The sequence below is a fragment of the Rattus rattus genome, chromosome 4 (genome assembly GCF_011064425.1).
Source record: "Rattus rattus isolate New Zealand chromosome 4, Rrattus_CSIRO_v1, whole genome shotgun sequence".
NCBI classification, from domain to species: domain Eukaryota; kingdom Metazoa; phylum Chordata; class Mammalia; order Rodentia; family Muridae; genus Rattus; species Rattus rattus.
In genome coordinates, this window is record NC_046157.1 from 5,897,721 (window position 1) to 5,908,013 (window position 10,293).

Consider the following 10,293-nt stretch of genomic DNA (forward strand, 5'->3'; position numbering starts at 1 on the left):
TACTGATGGATACAGAGTTGTAGGGTTAGCCCACCCCTGGCCCCTGAGTGGGCGGCTGGGACCTGGATAGTTTGAAGCCAGTTAAGAGTTAAGAGGCTGAGTAAGGGCAAGTTGCTGAGGGAGGAACTGTCAAGCATTTGTTGGATCTCTACCACAGTGCTGTACTGGGATGAACACTAAACGCACAGAGAAGGGAGAGCAACCAATTGCTTCCGGGAACCGAGAGAACAGGCAGGGATGCGATTCAAACATCCACAGAAAGAGATGCACAAGTCAAGAAATGCTGCGAAGGAAAGTTGAGTTTTGTGGGACCCCATCAGCAAGAAGGGGGGCTTTCATCAGTTATGGGATGCCCAGCAGAGGGAGCTGGGACCCCCATTACCAGAGTGCTTCTGTGTGTCTGACCTTGAGCATTCTCCATCCATACCCTCATTCGTTTATTCAGCACACACCTGCGGCAGAGGTGGGGGTGTGGCTTCCTCTACAAACCAGTTCTAGTTCCAGAGAGGGAGCTAAGAACTGGGGCCACCCACTTCTGTCTGCCTAGAGTGCCAGTCATGGGCATTTGATTCCGCAATTTCAGTCTTCCTTGGGCCTGCCACTTGGCTTTTGAAGTCTTCTGCTCTGCTTCAAGGCTACAAGGAACATTCGTCTATGACTGTCTGCTTGCATATTTCTGTTCTGTCTGTGGAAGAGCTTGCATGAGGGTCCACGGTCCAAGAGGCAGCCATTAGCAAAGCCCAAATCAGATGGTTCACAATTCCGCGTTCTTTGTACTGTGTCAGGATAACTTGAAAGGGAGCCCAGGGAATTTAGAATCGCTGCACCTGATGGCACTTACGGTGGTGGCTGCCTCCCGGAGTGGGCTCCAGGCAGCCAAGGGCTGCCACAGTGTTTGTCTTTTGGAGGAGCTGAGCAGCCAGGTGCAGAAGGTACTTGCCAGGAGCAGAGGCCAGGAGTGGAGTAGGTACTAGCCTGAGGCGCACGCAGAATGCGCAGGCGGGAGCTCTCCCTCTGCTTCTCTTCCATGCCCTTCTCTCTTGTTTCTCATTAGTCATTCCCAGCTCATGGAGAAGGAATGAAAACAGACTCAGGTTCTGGATAGAGGTGTGCTGTGACATCAATCTGCAAGGCCCAGCCTACCTGGGCACGGGAGACAGGGAAGGCTGGTAGAAGGCAGCTCTTTCCCCAAACCCTTCCTTTGCTATGGAAACAGAACCCGAGGCACTCGGAAAACAGAGCAAACCCTAGGAGACTGTGAAAAAACACTTGCGCATGTGTGGGAACAGAGCTGGCTTTCCCCAGACTCCTCTGCCCCTCTACACAGACACCCTGCTACTTTTTCCCACCATAGCTCCCAGGCCAGGCCACAGTTCTCCACTCAACTTGGAGGGTAACTCCATTGACATCTTCTCATTCTTACATCCTTGTTCATCATAGATTAGGCAAACAAACGTCCCCATTCCAGTCTCTCTGGCTACCCTGTTCTTCTTTTGCTGATTTCCAGGAACATTCCCGAGCAGCAACCAGGTCAAATTTTACTAGACCATTCATGCCTTCCGAGGCACATGCTTCCACTCCCAGGAGTATCTCCCCTTTTAGTGTACTGAAACAGCACATGCTCTAAACAGGCTGTCACCGAGGTCTCCTGACACTCCCTGAGCTTTCTTTGGGTAGTACTGGCAAGTGAGATATGTGTGTTGCCTTCTGTTGTATGACAAAACTTTTCTTAGGAAGACAAAATATTCATGTCCTCAGCCCAGAGAGGGGACCCATGACCGACTAAAACATGGATACCACCAAAGTCCAACTTGGTGATCCAGCGAGTTTTACTGGGATTATTTACAATAGTAGGAGTGAAAGATTACTTACAGGAGCAGAAATGACTCAAAGGCAGCTGCATCACCAAGGCCACCCCAGCATGGGTGACAGCTCACAAAGCTGGGAACCTGGAGCACACTGTACAGCCTACAAGCAGCTCAACAGGTGGGAGGGTATTCTTCCAAATGACTCTGGTCAAAACCTCTTCTGGGCAGCTCAGCTAGTTTCTGCTTCTTCCCGGCATCTGGCCTGGTTTCACTCTTCTTGACAGCTCAGCTCAACAGAGTGTCTTCTTTTTTTTTTTTTTTTTATTTAATTTATTTATTTATTTAGTTTTTTTATGTACATGAGTACACTATATCTGTCTTCAGACACACCAGGAGAGGGTATCGGATCCCATTACGGATGGTTGTGAGCTACCATGTGGTTGCTGGGAATTGAACTCAGGACCTCTGGAAGAGCAGTCGGTGCTCTTAACCTCTGAGTCATCTCTCCAGCCCAACAGAGTGTCTTCTTGACAGATAGGCTTTCTTTACTCTTCAGGGAGGGGCCTAGTGAGTCTGCTCGGTTTCAGGGATTTCTTAATGCTGTTGTTGTTTACCTTCCCGCTTAAGGAGCTGTACTGCAGGGTGCAATGTTTTACTAAGAAAACTGTTACACAATGCTCCATCCCTTCCTCTGACTTTTATGTCCTTTCTACCCCCTCTTCTGCAACGAAACCTGAGCATTGGAGGAAGTGACCTTAGATGCCTGCCTATGGCTAAGAAATAGGTCACTATGACACACTGTCACTTGTTAGCTTCCCCAGTGGTTATAAGTTAAGACTGGTAACAGCAGTGATCTATGGGGGTAAACACATGTTTAGAAGGTGGTGGACAGGCACATCACATCAATCCGCTATAATCATAGAATTTGTTTCTCTGTTGGGATTTATTACCCGAACCCTTGTAGAGCAGACCTTGAATCCTATCAGAAGGCTGTTGATCTTTCCCACGACAGCTGAACCACTATTGCACAATCAGGCACGTCTTGCCAGGCATGAAAATATTTAGCACACAGGGTCCATCCATAGCCAAGAGGAATGTTGGTGACAGCTCGCCACCAGCAGCCTCATGGCCACCTCTGGCATTGTGAAAGCCAGCTAGCAATCTTGGAGTTTCCATTTCAGTTCCAGCTTACTTTCTCCACGTCCTATAGCAAAGCATGCAGACGCAGGGTCTTCACCAACCTATTGATTGCTGATTACCATCTGATTTTGGCATACAACCAATAGCAGCAGCAATAGCCTTTATGGTTTGTGGGGCCTGGAGGGGTTCCCTAGCCAACAAGTCACGGGGAGGTTTTCTTCTCCTTTCTTCTTCCTTTCTTCCTTTCTATTCCCCACTCCCCACCCCCAAGACTGGGTTTTTCTGTAACCCTGGCTGTCCTGGGACTTGCTCTGTAGACCAGGCTATCCTTGAACTCATGAAGACTCATCTGCCTCTGCCTCCTGAGTGCTGGGATTAAAAGTATGTACTGCCACTGCCCAGCTGCAGGGAAGTTTTCATTCAATAACCTTAGGGCCTCTAAGAATGTCCTTCTGGTCTTCCTTCCTTCCTTCCTTCCTTCCTTTCTTTCTTTCTTTCGATTAACCCAGCTCCAGTAGGACTGTAAGGTAGGCAGAAGTACGATCATACCTGGTTGTCTCTCCTAGGGCTTTCCAAATCTATAAACGCTCAGAGATCAGCGTTCTACTGTCTATATAACAAAATGTTTCCAGGGGACGAACAGGAGAAGGCAGCATTCCAAACCACCATCCCATAACCAATAGTGGGTTTCAAAGGTAACCTTGGTGAAGCTCTCACTCTGAAAGTTGTCATCTGTTCTCAGCAAGTGTCAGGCTCTCCCAGAGATTCAAACCTAAGAAGACGCTAAAGTCAGTCATGAGCGAGGTCTACAGCACGGAAAGGCTCCATCCCTTTGTATCAGTTGCTTCCTCCACAGATCAGTGTTGGGTACAAAGCACGGATGGGAGGTGCCATCTTAGTTCCCTGCAATCTTCAGTCATTCTCTCTGAGCCACTGTGTTTCCATATCCTGGAGATCTTCCATGGGGTCTCCATACATTTCTCAACACCTGAGAAACTCGGTGGGTCTAACTCAGTCTACTCAGACCTACTCAGGGCCAAGAGGGGATGAGGCCATGCTCTCCCAGCTGCTTCTGCTCCCTTCCTTTGTCAGAGCCACCCTGAGAGGGCATTGTGGGTGCGACTGTAGCAGTTGCCTCCCCATTCACCACACTTGGCTGTTGGAGGAGTTCCTGGTTGGTCAAAGCAACATTTACCCCTTTAGTGGAGGTAAATGTTTCCTAGTCTTGGGGATAGTTACCAGCCCTGGGACAGGCTTGACCGTCTTCACTGCATTATTCTATCACGATGTCTTCTGTGAACTGCTCCTTGGGCTTTAAAGCCACCCCGAGCTCCTTAGCACTCAATCCAGCATCTATCAGTTGTTTCCTTAGGAACTCCAGCTCCACACAGCACACAGCGTCATGCTTGTCTTCATGTAACCCAAAAAGATGGCTTCCTCAGCTCTACCGTTTACTCTCCTCTAGGATGCTCTCTCTTCACCAGCTCTCTGTGCATGCTGGTCTAAGTACTGAGATCTGCCAAAGCTTTTCTACTTTATAAGGAGCTTGCCCCACCAAGGGACTTAGCAAAGCCACTAAAGTTCATGCAGCCTCAAGGTCCCTACTGGAGCAAGCTTTTCATCTCCTCTGTAAACACAGTTCTACCTGGCCCAGTAAACTGGGGTTCAAACCTCACTCACTAACTAGAAAAAAAATTCTTCCTTAATTCCAGCAGTTCAAGCACTGATCACAGTAGTTTCTTGCCTTGGACCTCAGTGAATGCTCACATCTGTATGCTGGATTATAGAGCTCCCCTCTTTTTCTACTAAAAGTTGCACTTGAGAAGTATCTCTTATTTCTTTGATTCTCTCTCTCTCTCTCTCTCTCTCTCTCTCTCTCTCTCCCTCCCTCCCTCCCTCCCTCCATCTTGTTTATCTAATTTGCCAAATCAAAGACTAACACAGAGGCTGCTGCCACACCTCCTTATCTTGCTGCAATTGCTCCTCCATACAAGCAACTTCTCATTGGCCACAGATGCAGTCCTTCCTTACCTCCCTCCTTCCTTCCTTTGCTTTTCTTTCTTCTTTCTTTCTTTCTTTCTTTCTTTCTTTCTTTCTTTCTTTTTTTTTAGACAGGGTTTATGGTTGTCCTAGAACTCACTCCATAGACCAGGCTGGCCTCAAACTTGAGATCCATCTGCCTCTGCCTCAGGAGCGCTGGGATTAAAGGCGCGCTCCACCACCTCCTGGCTTTCAGATGCGTTTCTAACTACACAGGACAGTGGCCAGGCAACCTCTGCTGCTGTTTGCTGACGAGCTCCGCCCTTGTGCTCCAAACTTAGACCACAAGAATTTCTCCAACCCTTTAATAGTTTTCAGGGCATCTCTGTACTCACCTGGTGGACCCCACTCATCAGGCAGGCGTGCCGTTCTACACCACACAGTTGAAGACCACCCTCCTGGGACTCCTCCCACAGAGACTCCTAATGCGATGGCTCAACCTTAGTTAAGAGTCTCACTACCCATCACTACCCATCGCAAGAACCGTGCAAACGCTGTCCTAGCACAAAGGCACACTAGCATACACTGTAACAGGACAGAACATCTCTATCCGGATTTCCTCACTGATCTGACTCAGTGGCCTGCCTTGCTGCCTGTAGCCAGAATCATGCACACTTTCCTCCTTCATCTCTTCTTTGGTTCTGCTCTGTCCCTGTTCGGGCACCAATTAGGTGTGCAACAAAAGCTTTTACGAAGGAGAAGAAACATACTCTACTCATCCCAGGGAGAGGATTCATGACAGACCAAGAAATGGATACCACCGAAGACTAACTTGGTGAACCGTGAGTTTTCCTGGAGTTACAGGAATATAGGTGAAGGGTTACTTACAGGAGAAGAAATTACTTGAATGACTCAAATACACCACCAAGTCCCACCCCAGCATAGGTGACAGTTTACAGCTGGGAGCTGAGCACACAGCACAGCCTGCAGGCAGCTCAGCAGGTTGGAGAGTGGTGTTAAGTCCTCGCTTAAGGAGCTCTCCTGTAGGGAGGAATGTTTTCGTCTCAGAGGTGACTGTTACACAACACCTTCGGGAGCCTTTAGTCCAGTAGAGTGGGGTATCGCCGATGTATTTTGACAAGAGTGATGGCATCAAAATAGGGCTTGAGGAGTGGAGCGAAGCAGGAGTGGGATGCACCAGAGGACACAGAGACACTGACAGAAAAGCACTGATGTAAGCCTAAGTAAAGGCCAACTGGTCCAAGCCGGAGATTGGATGAAGAGGAGGCACTCCAGAGGTGACTGATGTGAACGGTGTTACAATGTTAAGTAACAACGCGCTTAATAACAAGGGTATGGGACAGTAGAGAGAACAGATGTCTAAGTCTGAATGATCCTGGGGCAGGCAACTGTGTTTACTCTAGCGTCATTTATGGCGGCAGAAAATGTAGGGAAAGGAATGTGTGAAAGTGAATTAGCTCAGCCTGAGGCTTCTAGGAGAGGTGGCCATTAAGTATCTACGGACGACGCAGAGCTCGGGAGTGGGAGCCGAGCTGGAGTCAGCAGCCACAGCATGGGGACGGGGAAGGAAAATAGGTGGGCAAGGTTGCCCAAGAGAAAGGACAGAAGAGGGAGGGGAAGGAGGAAAGACATGGATGACGTGGGCATGGTGCTTCCTGACTACTTCTACAGGAGCTTTGGGTGCCTCTGCTAACAGTGGTCAAGCTATAATTCCAGGTGTTCGTATTTAGAGATTCGTTTACTCTTCAGAACAATGTTGGCACTCTTACTGTCTCTGCTTCACAGGAAAGCTCAGCTAATCGCCGTTAGATAACTTGTTCGAAGGTCATAAACTCGACGAGGGGCAAGAGCCAAGATTTGATCCAGAGTTGATCTTTTCACCCCCATAACACTCCGCTTTCACATAAGATCTTAGAGTGAGAGCTGTAACTACATCGCTGCCGAGCCCTGTGCCAAGAATGTCACCGGCTCTTGAACCTAATACAGATAATTTAGGAGATCAATAAGTGATGAATCAAGAAGTATGGTGTCCGTATGGATAAGTGACTATGGTATGCATATATTATATCTAAAGGCAAATAGATATACGGATAGGTGAGTGGATGGTTAAGTTAGAAAATAAGTGGAAAGATGGGCGAAGGAGTAGACAAATGAGAGAGTAAATAGATGGATGAAGAATGGTTGGGTGGATGAGTGATGGGTACAGAGAAAGGGCTGTATGGTGGGTGGATAGATGAATGCTAGGAAGAACGGGTATAGACAGATGCTATACGTATGAGCAAACCCACAGGCAGGCAGATGAACGCAGGAGCAGAGGATCTTGTGTAGCTGTTTCCTCCAACTCGAAGCACTTTCCCCTGGAAGGAAGAAGGATGCTCATAAGACTCAGGAAGTAACTAAAACCTATAAAGTTCAGCTAGCTGCTGAAAGAGTCACAAGGCCCTCCCTTAGGGTATTGAACAGTAACAACTGCTGGGAGAGCTGCCCTACCATCTCTGGTAGAGCTACCTACAAGCTGCGCAGCTTTCCACAACAGAGTTGTCACTTGGAGCTAGACACGGTGGCACACTCCTTTAATCCCAGCATCGCAGAAGCAGAAGTAGGGCAGGTCTCTGGGAACTCAAGACCAGCTGGTCTACAAAGGTCAGATAGGACTACACAAGGAGACCCCCATCTTTAAAAATAAAAAGTACTGGGGGAATGGAGAGACGGCTTGCCTTTAAGGACACGTATTATTATCATAACATCCATATTAGGAGGCTCACAACTGCCTCTAAGCCTCGAGAAGCTGACCTCTGTGGGCAACCTCACTCACGCAGGAGCACAAGGGCATGCACATGCGTGCACACGCGCACACATGCACACAATTAAAAGTAGAATCTTACGAACGTTCACCTGTCCTGGAATGGGCTTATCAATGATGCAGCTACCTCTGAGCGCTCCTGTAAGTAATCACAATAAACTCCCCAGCTCACACGAAGCCAGACTGGAGTGAAATCACTTCATCGGTGCCTTATCTGGGGTGAGTGAATAGACATTTGTTCACAGCTCTCACACAGTAATGGGTAGAGAATAGACCCATGGATGACTGGATAGAAGGGTGGATGAAGGGACAGAAAGGCGGACATTTAAGCCTAAATGAGATGGAAGATAAACAGGTGAATGGGAGTTGGATGGATGCATTAATGGCTGGAAGGATGGATGGAGAACATGGGGGCAGGGGTGGTAGGGTGGCTAGATGGCTGAGGGAATGGGTAAGTGAATGAATGAACAGGTATTTGATCAATGAATGAACCCCTATACTTAAGAAGTGAATAAGAAAAGCCACAAATTATCACCCTCTTCTTTCCCAATCCTCTCTTCCCCTCTGCCCCCCCAGAAATCGGGGGCAGCCAATCTTGACCTTTACTTCCCCCCCTGACGGACATTCTAGGACGCTCCCCAGCCATCCTCATCCCTTTCTTGCTCTTCTGTCTTGATGCTGAGGGGAAGTATTTAGGAACAACCAGCCCAGCGTGAAGGCAAGTGGTGATTTTGGGGAGATCTTTCCTCTGTTCCCCATTGTCTCTTGGTTGTCTTAACTCTAGATCTCCATGACCGAGAGAGAGATGTTAGGGCTGAAGTAGGTACTTAGGATCCCAGGAAGTGGTACTGGCACAGCGACTGGGGAAAGGAGGATATCTCAGTGGACCGTCAGGAAAGTGGACTGTAAGGAAAGTTCTCTTACAGATGTTGTTCGGGAAGTAGCACTGAGGCAGAGTTAGAAACCTAAAGCAGAGGGGCGGCCCAGCCCCACCCTGAAGCCAGAGAGACCTAGCTGCAGAACTTCACTTCTGTCCCACCACCCGGGACACAGCAATCTTAAGGGATTACTGTAGCCTTCCTTACTCTCTACTTCCACAGAAGCCGTCAGTCATGTCCCCTGACAGCTGAGAACGACAAGAAGATGCAGAGAAACCCCAAAGGCTTCCAAGAAAGAAGAAGCATGTAGATTTCCAGGGGGGTGTGGAGGAATAATCCTAGGAACCCATGCTCTGGGCTCTGTTCAGAGAGAAGTGAGGGGCTCCTGTGACCACTGGCACAGGCACGGCATTGCAGGGGCCCAGCGTGAGAAACACATTCTGCCTCCAGCCCTGCAGGCTTAGGTCCCTGGAGCTTCTCCAAGGCTTGAGGAGGATTGCAGAGTGGCAGGAGCGAGTCTTCGAGCCCCTCCCCCAGCCCAGTCCTGCCTACTCCTACCTCCCACAACTGGTGCCAAAAGGCAGGGCACCCAGCTCCCAGAACAAAAAGGAGCTGCTTGTGGTGGAGGATGAATCACGGAGAGCTCGACAGCTGGACCTCACTGAGGCACGGCTGCCTAGCGGACACCTTCCTTCTGCTTGCTTTCACCTTTCTTGTCCATTTCCCCTCCACCATGTTGGCCTGTGTCCACACAGGAAAGTGGCCTGAAACTTGTCACAGATGTCCCAAATATTAAAATAGCTGGACTCGATCTAAAAAAAAAAAATCATTATCATTATCATTTTATTTTATTTTTCTCAGAAGATAGTTTTTCTTCTGTCCCTAAGAGTCCCGTGAAGAGACGGCTCAGTGGCTAAGAGCTCTGGATGCTCTTCCACCTGGGTTCAGGTCCCAGCACCCACCTGGCAGCTCACAACTGTCTATGGGGATTTGACACCCTAACACAAATATACATGCCGGCAAAATACCAAATGCACATAAAGTAAAATGAGAAGAAGAAAAAAAAAAAATCCAGCCTGGTGATGGAGGCAGAGGAAGACAGATCAGTGAGTTTAACGTGGTCTTCAGAACGAGTTCAGGGACAGCAAGGTTACAGAGAGAAACCTTGTCTGGGTGTGTGTGGGGGGTGGGGGTGGGGAAATCCAGGTCTTTGAATAGGTTTCAGTGGAGGGCATGAGGCAGAATCGTCACACCTAAATCCGGGTGTGGTGTTGGGTACTTTTGGGTTTTGCAATACAGATTCCTGACCACCTTGCTGTGGGTGGGCAAAGCTCACTGTGCAGTAACACAGCTCCATATAGAGCTTAAGTAACAAGTACTGTAGAAGACACTTGCCCCAGAAATATCCCTGACAGCTACAACCTCGACTACTTTTTGTTGGCTTTGTCCTTGGGTGCGCATTAGGCCATCTGTGCATTGAACAAGCTACACATGACTGCAACCCCCCTTTGGCACAATTTATTTTGTATTCATTATTTTTTTTTTCATTTTACATTTTGGAAGCTCTCTTAGTCACTGTTCTATTGCTGCGAAGAGACACCATGACCACAGCAACTCTTAGGAAAGAAAGCATTTAATTGGTGGCTGGCTTACAGTCTCAGAG